A 12485-nucleotide genomic window follows, 5' to 3' on the forward strand; every position below is an offset into this window, starting at 1 on the left:
AAGTTGTCTCAGAGTGGCGAGGTCTGAACACCAACTTCTCCATTTCGCTTCCAAGTCGCTCGGTAATTCGATACCTCTCTCCCGTAGCCTTTGAAAAAGGATCTTTGCTCGCACCACGAACGGTGCGACGAGGCTCAAGGGGTCGAATATTCTTGCCGACGCCTGCAGCACCGCGCGCTTCGACGCAGCTCCGCTAGTTAATGAGCTGATCACACTGGCCAGGGACATTGCCATCTTGCCGTCAGCTGCGTTCCATTTCATTCCCAAGATCTTCTGTTCACAGTTCGAAGGTGTAGTTTCGTCGTCCCCAAACGCCGCGCGGACTGCATCGGAATTCGAGGACCATTTCCTTAAGCGCATGCCGGCGCCGCTCATTATGTCAGTGGGTTCAGTGGCTATTCTCAACGCCTCGTTTACTGTAGCCGCCCCCGTCACCAGATCGTCCACGTAAAATGAGTCCTTCATGAGGCTCGCCGTTTTCGAGACTTCCTTTGTCGTCCATTCAAGGTGGTGGAGGAGGGTAGCGGTCAGCAAATACGGGCTGGCTGTCGTACCGAACGGTACCCGAGTTATTCTCCATTCTTCGATATCCGGCAATGCTGACGGGTCAAGCGGCGGGCTACTGTACCAGAAAAACCGCAGGGCGTCTCTATCCTCAGGCCGCACGCTTCTCTGCAGAAATGCTTTCTCGATGTCTGCTACGAGAGCGACCTTGTGTAGGCGGAACCGCAAGAGAATCTGCAACAAATCCCTGACGAGGTTAGGTCCTTTTTCCAAGTGGTCGTTGAGTGACCGTTTCTTCGGAGCGTGTGATGATGCGTCGAACACGACACGCAGCTTCGTTGTAGTTGCCTCACTACGTACGACTGGCTGATGTGGCATGTAATAAACTTTCCCAGACTCTACTTCTTCGGTCACCCGCTCCGCATGCCCTGCCTCGAAATAACTCCTGATGGCGTCGTCGTATTACTGAGCGAGTTCTAGATTGCGGCATAGTCGCTTTGTCAGGTTGTCGAGTCGCCGAATTGCCATATTTTTGTTGTCGTTGAGTACTTTGGATGCGTCTTTCCATGGCAAGGCAACTTCATAGCGCAGACATTTCTTTTCCAACTTTACCTTGCTCAGTGCTCTTTCGTCGTGTGTCTCTGGGGAATCTTTTATGCCGATGGCGTCTAGTTCCCGGAAATTCTGCAGCGTAGTGTGGACCTTGTCTGCAGTTTCCAGGCCTATTCTTAGTATGCAAACATTGTTTGCGATTGCGAGGCTTGAAGTCACACTGAACGGTCCCTGATTCGTCCAACCAAACTTTGTATTCACCGCTGCTAATCCTTCATTTTCGTTGCATCTTTGCACCTTTCCCGTTTCAAATTTCCAAAGGTGGTCGGCTCCAATTAGTAATCCAATACCTGGCACTGAAGACATGCCCGGATGGATCGGTCTGTCTGCGAGCAGCGCTCCTCGAACTTCCATCTTTTGCACAAAACTGTGATCTGTGGGCACCTGCTTGACGTCCTTGCATATGAAGGGCACCTCAATAGCCTCTATTGCTATTTCGTGATCTCCGTATTGGCTTCGGAGGCGAACTTCTACCAGCCGACAGCTTTGGACTTGCGCGGCCGCAGCACCAAAGGTGTTTAGGCGGAAGTCGGCCTTTCCTAAAACCTTCACATCAAGTGTTTTTGAGATATCTTCTCGAATGAACGTTTTTTGACTTCCACCGTCCATTACGCCCCGGATGTAGCCGTATTTGGTGCTCCCCAACGCAAAGGCACGGAAAGTCTGCAGTGCCGTCTCTTGCGTTTCTTCTGTTTTGGCATCTGCATGCACATTAGTGGCGGTGATCTCTGTTGGTACGTCAGTTTTGATCGCTGCCGAATTGGGGTTACACATTGAGGTAGCGTGCCTTTTCTCGCAATTCCCGCATTTTATCTTTCGTCTGCAGTCTTTTCCTCGATGTCCCCACCTTGTGCATCGAAAGCACCTTTTCGTCCTGGCAAGTTTTTCGATTTTTTCTTTGTTCGTCAGTGCAGCCGTACAGATCTCTGTGTCGTGCCTGTTCGAATCGCAGAATGCGCATTTTTCTGCCTTCTCTGATTGTGCATAAAGAACAGCGGCACTCGGAGTCGGCTGCCTGGCGCGTTTGCCGAGGTTTTCCTTGTAAGAAGGCGTCTCAAAGGCGGGACCTACATCGCTCTCGACACTCTGTTTCTACCAGCAGAAAATGTAGTACCTCCTCTAGCCTTCTCTCTGATCTGTCTGCTGCCTGCGTCGAGGCGGAGGACTGCTGCGCTGGTGACGCGGGACTACTATCGGGTGGCGACAATACATCTGTCTTGGTCGCTCGGCTTGCCAGGCGGTGAAACTCCACCACCATGTCTCGCGGCAGCGCCGTCAGGATAATATCGCAAAGCATTGCGCAGTAAGCATGCTTGGGCACTCCGAGAGCCGTTAACCCGCAAATGTGGGCTTGAACATGATCGTAGAGCCGGTGGAGTCCTCTGACATCTGATGACGATACGGGCGGTAGCGTCCTTAATTCGGCAAGGTGGTCTTGTTCGATTAGCCCCTTGTCTCCGAAACGGCGCTGCAGTATCTGTATAGCGTCTTCATAGCAGGCCTCAGTCGCTTGTAACCCTTTAACTGCCGACGCGGCAGGCCCAGTGAGAAGGCTCTTTAAGTAATGAAATTTCTCCGCTTTGGACAGGGCCTGATTATCATGCACCGCTTCGCGGAAACATTTCCAAAACGACTGCCAGTTGGCAAGCTCACCATTGAAAGACTGGAGCTGCAGCTTCGGAAGCCTGATTGAAGTGAGTCTGGGCGTCGGCACGGACGTTTGCGTCGATTCGGCGTTCTGTTCAGACGCAGTCTGTTGTGAAGCTGCGATTCGAGCCCTCAGTTGGCCGATGAGGTTTATGGCCCGGTCGTCGTATTCGAACGCTTTCTGTAAACTCGGTCTCGAACGCTTCCTCCGGTAGATAGTTCTCCAACTCGTCGTTGATTTTCCGCAGCTCATCATTGCTGACTTCCAGTCTATGAAGCAGAGCTGTCAACTGTTGGACGTTGGCTGTCGGCAGTGCTGTAGTGGCCTCGTTGATGATAATCGTGTTCTGCCCTCGTCGACTTCGCCTCTTCGCTTTGAGCTTTTCCATTTTGGTACGTCGTGGTCTTTTCGGATTTCGCCCCTATCTTCTCATCCCGGGTTTCGGCATCATGTAGTAGTTGATGAATTTATATTAGACTGAACTTTGTTACTACAACTTTGAACTTTAGGGAATCGAATAAAAGTGAAGAAATCACACGCGGACAAAACTCTTTAACGGTAACAAAAATACTGGATATATTCAGCAAAGTTTATTCTCCGACGAAGGGTGCGTTCCACACTGTCTCGTGCCCTCTTCTCTCCGCCAGTCGTTCCCAGCAGCACTCGCACCCCGCACGTGCGCACAGCCTCCTCGTCGCCGGCCCAGGCCCCTCCTTCTCCTCAGCGGGGTGCCACGCCGACCCTTGTTCCCAATCGCGCGTTCCCCGGTCGTTCCGGGAAAGTGGACCATGCCTATACCTAGGAACGCGCTGACTTTTGCTGGCTGCTCTTTCGGGAACAAGAGCTCGGTATTTCTTCTCTTTCTTTATAAATTCTTTACACCCCCTGCTGCTCGGAAGACCAGTCATACGGGACGTCACCATGTGTCAGGCGCGTCAAGGGTTCTGGAATCTTGGCAAAATCAGTAATGAAACGCGATAGTACGCGCACAGGCCAAAGAAATTTCGGACTGCTTTCTTCGTGGTAGCAATGGGGAAGTTGGCTACAGCGGCTGTTTTGTCAGGATCAGGCCGGAAATAGTCAGCGCTAACCGAGAAATTTCAGCTGCTGATATCTAAAGTGACATTTTTCCGGTTTGAGTGTCAAATCGGCCCAGCGAAGAGCGATACCGTTCGCAGCCGTTTAAGATGTTGGTCAAACGTTTCTGAAAACACGATGACGTTGTCCAAATAAACCAAACAGGTTTCCATTTAAGACCAGCATGTGCGGTGTCCATCATTCTCTGGAACGTCGCTGGCGCAGAACACAGGCCGAAAGGCAATACTTTAAATTCATATAAGCCATCGGGCGTGACAAAGGCAGTCTTTTCCCGATCGCGCTCATCAACTTCTATCTGCCAATAACCACTTTTTAAATCGATGGAGGAAAAGAACTTGGCGTTGCGAAGTCGATCGAGCGAATTATCGATACGGGGCAATGAATATACATCTTTTTTTGTGATGTCATTCAGTTTCCTGTAATGAACGCAAAAACGCAGCGTGACATCCCTTTTCTTAACCAACACGACTGGCGACGACTATGGACTTATAGACGGCTGAATAACATCTTTAAGTATTTCCTAGACTTGCATCCGAATTGCCTCACGTTCTTTGGCCAAAGTATACGGTACGGCTGCTGTCGAATAGGTCGGGTATCGTCAGACGTTAAGATGCGATGCTTGGTGAAAGAAGTTTGCCGGACTTTCGATGATGAGGCAAAGCGCGGGGCGTACTCCAGCAGTAAGGCACGCAGGTCGCGTTATTGAGAGGCAGAAAGGTCACTGCGAACATCTATGTGGTCTAGAACACCAAGAGTATCAATAATATCAGACGTAAAGCATTCGGAAACCTCGTTTAACAGTTCGACGAACGCGATGGCAGTAGAGCGATAGAGGTGGCGAGATTCATTCGTGAAGTTCGTGACGAGAAGCTCAGAGTGACCATTGCTGAGAATATTTAAGCTTCGAGCTGCACAGATGCCATGAGAAAATAAAAGCCAATGGTTGCCTCAGCAATTATCGGCCCGTCACGTAGCCCGTTGCACACAACACTCACAAACACGCTGGAGCAGGAAGGCACTGAAACACTCTCAGCTGAAACTCGTAGGGCGCATGTACGTTGGCCGTCGGTGGGCCTGGCAGCCGCTTTCTACGTTGAGAACGAGACCGTTGCCTGTCGGAGATCGATGATGGCGCCATATTCCGGCAGGAAATCCACACCGAGAATGAAATCACGAGACCATTCCCGGAGAACAACGCAGCTGACAACAAACGTTGACGTACAAGCCTGGATTCTAGCCTTGCACTGTCCAATAGGAATAATTGCATTCTCCCCAGCCGTGCGTATCTGTGTACTACCCCATGGTGTCATAACCTTCCTAAGACGCATTGCCAGTTTCCCACTCAAAATCGAAAAGTCTGCTCCGGTATCCACTAAAGCGCTGGCGTAATGACTATCGATGCACACAGGGATGTCCAGCGATAGCCTTTCTCGTGAACCAAATGATGTCTTTTCTGCTCCAAAATCCATAGATGTTCTCATTGGGGGGGGGGGGGGGGGGGGACATCTTTGTGCTTACATTTAGCGGCCCCGCCCCCGGAGGTCGCTCTACTCAGTTTTCCCGGCGATCTTGGCGAGCGACCAGGCGGTGCTCGCAGAAAGTCACTTGTTGTTGAAGGTGATGACCGACGTGCGGATGGAGACCTGGATTGTCGGCATACGATCGGAAGGCTCTCTTATGGGAGGTTGACTCTAATGTCACGAGGTCGTTGACCGAACGTGCGCCTTGGTGCGTTGGCGCAAAAACCCTCCGTTCCGAGTTCCCGATAAGGGCACCACCGGAAAATGTGACCAGGTTCCCCACAATGATAGCAAAGGCGGCGGCTCTTAGGGGCCCGCCAGACGTCTTCGTCGTATGTGTGACCGCGGTGGCCGCAGGTACCGCGTTTGTTGCTGTACAGGAATGTATTGCGTTGTCTGCTGGACGGGCATGCACTGAGTTGGTGGAAATGTAGACAACGGAGCTCGGACTGGAACTGGGTGTCGGAGAATGTCGGCGTAAGTCAAACGAGGATAATCAGGAACAGGGGTACTTTGAGCATCAGCAACATGCAGAGATGGCTTCGTGACTTGCTGAATCTCTTCACGGATTATATATGCGAGAGAATCACCCCTGGGTTGTAACGTGCCACAAACCTTCTGCAGTTCCTCGCGTACAATTGCACGAATAAGATCTCGGAGGTGGTCGGTATAGCGTACAATAGCTGTAAGATGCTCGGCAGCAGTCGTAGCGATGATTGGGCTGTCGTAGACAGTCGAGTTCTGGTGTAGCATCTTTTTCCATTGTGACCGCCTCTGTTAAAAATGAGGTAACTGTAGTTGGTGGCTACACACAAGACCAGCAAAAAGCTGTTGTTTAATCCCACGCATCAGGTGGCGCAGCTTTCTGTCTTCAGACATGTTGGGATCCGTACGTCGGAATAGTTTCGTCAGATCCTCAACATACATCATGACGGACTCGTTTGGCATCTGTATCCGAGATTGTAGAGCACGTTCTACTCGTTCGCGCCTATTTAGGCTGACATATGCCTCTATGATAAGACGGCGAAACTGAGGCCACGATGTTAATGTGCCTTTTCGGTTCTCATACCATGTCAAAGCATGGTCACCAAGCAAAAAATGGCGTTCCGTAGCTTTAAGTCTCATTCTAGCTGAGTTAGCCAGTCCTCAACGTCTTCATGCGCAGTGCCATGGAACGATTTCGGCACTCGAGAGTTTTGAAGGTAAACAGGAGTACAATGCATGACCGACGTAGTGCTTTGCGTGGCTGGCCGGAGGCTCGTTGTTGAAGTGGACTCTAAGGGCATGTGTTCGGAAGGAAGGCCCAGGTTCCTCCGGCTGACGCGATGTACTGGCGTGTCCACAGGCATGTCGTTGGTTCGCGGATGGGTGCGCGACATTCAGAGGTATATTACCCAGCAGGCTCCACCAAGACTGTCGCGAAGGCAGGGATTTATGGGAACCGCTAACAGGGCAGAGACACACAGTCAAGACAGGGGTTCACGGGAAATGGTAACGCAGAGACACAGAATCAAGAGTCCACAGTCCTTGCTTGAAGCGCACAAGAGCCTCTTCTTCGTCGTTCAACCACTACCGCAAACCCCCAGGTGGCAATATATTTAACTTGGCTTAACATTAAGTAGCCTAATCGTTAGACGGGAACTAAGTATAGTGAGGAAAGACAATTCAAGCTACAGTGTACGTTAAACTTAGTTCATTTAATAAAGCGAAGGGTGGCGGTCCCACTTCAGCGGTGAAGAGACGACATTTTTGGTGATATTCATACTTCTACTGTGTCTCAATCGTTTAGTTTATAAATTATGATTTTGATACCTTTGCAAAGCTTATTTCCTCTGCTTTTGAGTGGTGCATTTGGTTTACAAATAGCTGCAAAGATGTTTAAATTGTAAAGGCAAACGCAAAGGTAAGAAACGGCTTTTCAGCTCTACTTCTCTCCGGAAATGCGAAATTGTGCAAAACCTTTTGCACCTAGAGAAAAACCGTTCGAGATGTTTTGAGATTAGATGTTAATGAACAATGTTAGGCATTTTTATTAGTGTGTATTGCTTAGTTTATTAGCCACGCACCTTTGAAAACTGTATGAAACAGGTAATTATATATACAATAACTTTCAAGATATGCGTTCTTCTGCGGAGATGTTTTGCACAGTTGGAGGCCTTGCAGGGTTTGCTTGTTCCGGAAAATACCAGCTATCTGCTTCATTTAGTGTAAAAGGTATTTGTGATCAAAGTTGGCGTTTTTTGTAAAATGGCTAAAAGAAAATGCTAAACCCTAGTAAGACGCTTTTAGCGGTTCTGGGGTTTCGCGTGGAAAAACTTTACACTTCGCTGTCAGAGGATAAGCATCGGTTTTGCTCTACGACTCTCGAGAAATGTGCACGGTCAGGGTGATTACAGCTAATTTTTTCTGTGGTTCGCTTGAAGCGTGCGAGGTCTTCACGAAATAATTTCGGCACGATTGAAATGCTCAATGGCTTGTTTTTTTTTCTGCTAAAGTTTCGGGCTTTCCTACCTTTATTCAACTGGTAAGAATTATCAACTACAAAGTGTACAAAAAAATAATAATAGTGGAATAGCAGAGCCACGTACGATAAATGTAGTAGGTAGCGCCATCTATGAAATATACGTGCACTAAGAATGCCGCAGTTCAGAAATATTACGAACGTGGCGCTACAAACACCCTGAACCGAGGGGTATTTACGAGAGGGTATGATGTTTCTGCAACGTTTTCACTCTGCCCTTTCCTCTTTATCGAGAGAGGGACGTAAACACTGGTGGCTCGGATCTAGTAGCCGAGTCGAATTCCGGTGCAGGGGTGGTTTAACTCGGCTTGACCCCGCTGCAGAAAGCATGTAAACGCGGTCGACTTGAGTGGGGGCACAGTGGAATGTCTTGCGCACGACCTACTGTATATTTGGCGACCTGCGCATCGCGCCTCTCTCTATGGGAACGCGCGGCCGAAGAATTACCACGTGCACCAAAGCTCACCCCCAGAGCAGCGTTTCACGCGCTTCGGCTGTGCCCGCAAGCGAGCAGAGAGAAGTTCCGCGGGATAATTTGCGGAACCATTATTTCTCATGAGCGAAAGCTGCGGCAAGATAAAGGCGTGGGCCAGTGAAACGAGAGTGGCAGTATTGTGGGTAAGAGCTCCGCGAACATCTTCGAAGCAGCCGTCGTCGTCCTTTCGACGGACTCGGTTGCGTTTCTTTAGTTGGTGTGCGATAGTAGTCCAGTTGGAGCAGACTGCCAGTCTCCATCCCGTGCACGTTCGTTCCTCCGTATTTGATATCTGCGCAGGCAGGCTGTGTCCAGTGCAATTAAATCTTTGCCAAATATGCATGCTCGGCGTTTCCCCCTTCCGTTTCTCGTCATGCGCGTAATAAGCTTGTGAACACAAACTGTAGTGAAAATGAACGGCAGCGCAACACGGACACAGACAAGAAAGGGACACCACATGCGCGGAGTACCAACAATTTATTGAACGGAAAAGTGGCATATATACATACGCAAAGCTCAAGCATGAGACTCATCGCCAAATAATCGCTGCGAACCCAACAAGTGGAAGCCAGGCGGCAACATCAGGATAAGAGACAAGATATCTCTAACCCCAGCAGATAAACTAACAGAAACGTAAAAAAAAAATTGAAACGGAAAGCAGGCCAACTCTTAGCAAAAGCAGTGTGGACCATTCGTAGCAACAGCAGAGTAAGACGTGAGAAGCAAACCAGTCCGGACCCTAAAAAACGAAAAAAAAAAAACGAGAAAACAATCGTAGCAAAAGCAGAGTCAAAAGAAGCAAAAGCAGTCAGAACCTGAACCAACAACAACGAAAAACCAAGAACAAAAGACAAATGTAGCAAATGCGGAGTCAAACAAAAAAGAAGCAAAAGCATGCAGTCAGAAACCTAAACCAACAAAAAAAAGACGATCGATCGTAGCAAGTCAAACAAAAGAAGCAAAAGCAGGCAGAAAACCTAAAACAACAACAACAAAAAAAAACCAATCGTAAAAAAGCAATATAGTCAAAAAGGGAAGCAAAAGCAGTCAGAAACCTAAACACAAACAAAAACGATCGTAGCAAAAGCAGAGCCAAACAAAAGAAGCAAAATCGGTCAAACCTAAAACAATAACAAAAGACGCTCGTAGCAAAGGCAGAGCCAAACGAACGAAGAAATTAACTAACAGCACACCTAACTACATAACTTCACGTTATGTACTGTACGACTTTTAAGCCCTGAATATTTTAGTGGCCTTCTGTTGTTTGGTTAGGTGTGCTGTTCATAATTTTTCTTCGTTCGTTTGACTCTGCCTTTGCTACGAGCGTCTTTTGTTGTTGCTGTTTTAGGTTTAACCGATTTTGCTTTGTTTGTTTGACTCTACTTTTACTACGATCATTGTTGCTGTTGTGTTTAGGTTTCTGATTGCCTTTGCTTCCCTTTTTTTTTTTTACTATGCTTTTGCTACGATTGTTTTTTTTTTTTGTTGATTTAGGTTTCTGACTGTTTTTGCTTGTTTTGTTTGACTCTTCTTTTGCTACGATCGTCTTTTGTTGATGGTTTTTCGTTGTTGTTGGTTTAGGTTTCTGACAGCTTTTTCTTCTTTTGTTTGACTCTGCTTTTGCTACGACCGTCTTTTGTTGCTGTTTTTTCTTAGGTTTCTGACTGCTTTTGCTTCTTTTGTTTGACTCTGCTTTTACTACGATCGTCTTTTGTTGCTGTTTTTTCTTAGGTTTCTGACTGGTTTTGCTTCGTTTGTTTGACTCTTCTTTTGCTACGATCGTCTTTTGTTGTTGGTTTTTCGTTGTTGTTGGTTTAGGTTTCTGACTGCTTTTGCTTCTTTTGTTTAACTCTGCTTTTGCTACGATCATCTTTTGTTGCTGTTTTTTCTTAGGTTTCTGACTGCCTTTGCTTCACCTTTTTGACTCTGCTTTTGCTACGAGTGTTTTCTCGTTTTTTTTTTTTTCGTTTTTTAGGGTCCGAACTGGATTGCTTCTCATGTCTTACTCTGCTGTTGCTACGAATGGTCCACACTGCTTTTGCTAAGAGTTGGCCTGCCTTCCGTTTTAATTTTTTTTTCCGTTTATATTAGTTTATCTGCTGGGGTTAGAGATATCTTGTCTGGTATCCTGATGTTGCCGCCTGGCTTCCATGTGTTGGGTATGCGCGATCTTGCGAATGCGCGATCTTGCCCAACAGATTTTGTTTTCGCCCAACACTGAACCGAGCTTATTTACGTAATCAATCAATCAATTTTATTTTTTCCACAAGTACAAATATAACACAATGTATATTGAGTTATAACCACAGAAATCGAGTGAGAGTTGTGAGAGGAATTCTTGTTATTAATAGTTCGGTAACTCAATGCAAGCTAACAGCAATGAGTCGGGAGTAGAACTTAAAGGACTGAGAAAACAGAAAGCATACAATCATGTATGCATACAATCGTGTATGTAGAAGGTATATATTACAAATTTGAAGTTTTACGATCAACTTATTCACAATGTAATGTTTTGCACCTTTAAACTCTTGGTAGTTATTTACAATTGTAATGTTTTGCGGTAAAGTATTAAAATATTTAACAGCAGTGTATGTAAATGAGAACGGATAATAATTAGTTCTAATATGTGGAAGTAGTAACGTAGCTGTAGAGGGGCGCGTAGTGCGGAGAGTGTTACGTTTTTTAATTGATAATGACAGAAAATTGGGGATATTCCTCAGAATTTTAAATTTTAAACTCGCAACACGTAACAAAGGTTTATGTTTTAGACAGACGCGTGTTTTTTGCAGTAAAATTTATGCAATTCCTTTAGATGCATTCGGCGTTACCTTATTAGCATATAACATCGAAGAAAATTCTGTCAACGTTTTTTGAGCAGTTCCGCCTTGTACAGTCTCATTTCATGCAGTTGCGAAAACGTTTTTTTGTTGTTGTTTTTTTTTTGTCAACAATGTATAGTTTACAATCCTGCGAAGGGTATGATGGTAGGTCGCTAATATACGCCAAGTATGGAAACGAGCCCAATATTGATCCTTGGGAGACTGCAATATTGCAGTCTTTGCGGTCGTTAATTTTACAAAATATTTCTTGCGTTGCACATGAATGCGTTCGGTGACTACAATATTTAGGAAGGCTCCAACCTGTGAAAGTATGCGCTATAAGGCCAATCAAAGTGTGCACGCCCTCTTGACAAAAAAAAAAAAGAGTGTGACGCTGCTGGCTGTAGGCCTCTGAGCTCAGTGTGGAGGCAAGCTCCGTGCATGTTAATAATCTATATATTCCGCAAAGCAGAACGGCACTACATTCCGAACAATTCGATCGAAGCATACTCTTATGGGGAATGAGGACCTTACGAACCCTTCCTGACTGTGACCAACGTGTGACCGATCCGCAGTGACACGCATTCGAGACTGTCCCTACGTGTTTCCAAATGTCCACACTTGCACGCCCCGAGAAGAATTAACTGATGAGCTATTTGGTTTTTTAGTCATTGCAATTTTGTCATTGGGTATGTGCGTATGTACGTGTTTGTGCGGCTGTGTGTTTGTCTATTGGTGTGCGCGTGTGCGTGCGTGTGTGCTTGCGTGTGTGTGTGTGTGTGTGTGTGTGTGTGTGTGTGTGTGTGTGTGTGTGTGTGTGTGTGTGTGTGTGCGTGCGTGCGTGCGTGCGTGTGTGCGTGTGTGTGTGTGTGTGTGTGTGTGTGTGTGTGTGTGTGTGTGTGTGTGTGTGTGTGTGTGTGTGTGTGTGTGTGTGTGTGTGTGTGTGTGTGTGTGTGTGTGTGTGTGTGTGTGTGTGTGTGTGTGTGTGTGTGTGTTTTGGGCTATATGATAATATTTCAATGACTCGCGCGCCTGCTGAGGCTTGCACAACAACCGCGCTGACACTGGGGCGCTTTATATTTAGCAAGATGAGCCTTTACAAGTTGTTTCCGTGTGTGTGAATTCACAACCGTCGCCATTTGATACCGAATCGTGGCAACCCAGGTAGCGGGCATGAATGACTGCGGTGTTCGATTCAGGCATTATTCAAGTAGGCACCCAGGAATAAACTTTCTGCCCTGAACATGGTGTTCTTATATTCTTTGTTCATTGCAAGGCGCCCGTGTGC

Source organism: Amblyomma maculatum, chromosome 1 (genome assembly GCF_055883805.1).
Source record: "Amblyomma maculatum isolate TAMU_Amacu chromosome 1, ASM5588380v1, whole genome shotgun sequence".
Taxonomy (NCBI): Eukaryota; Metazoa; Arthropoda; class Arachnida; order Ixodida; family Ixodidae; genus Amblyomma; species Amblyomma maculatum.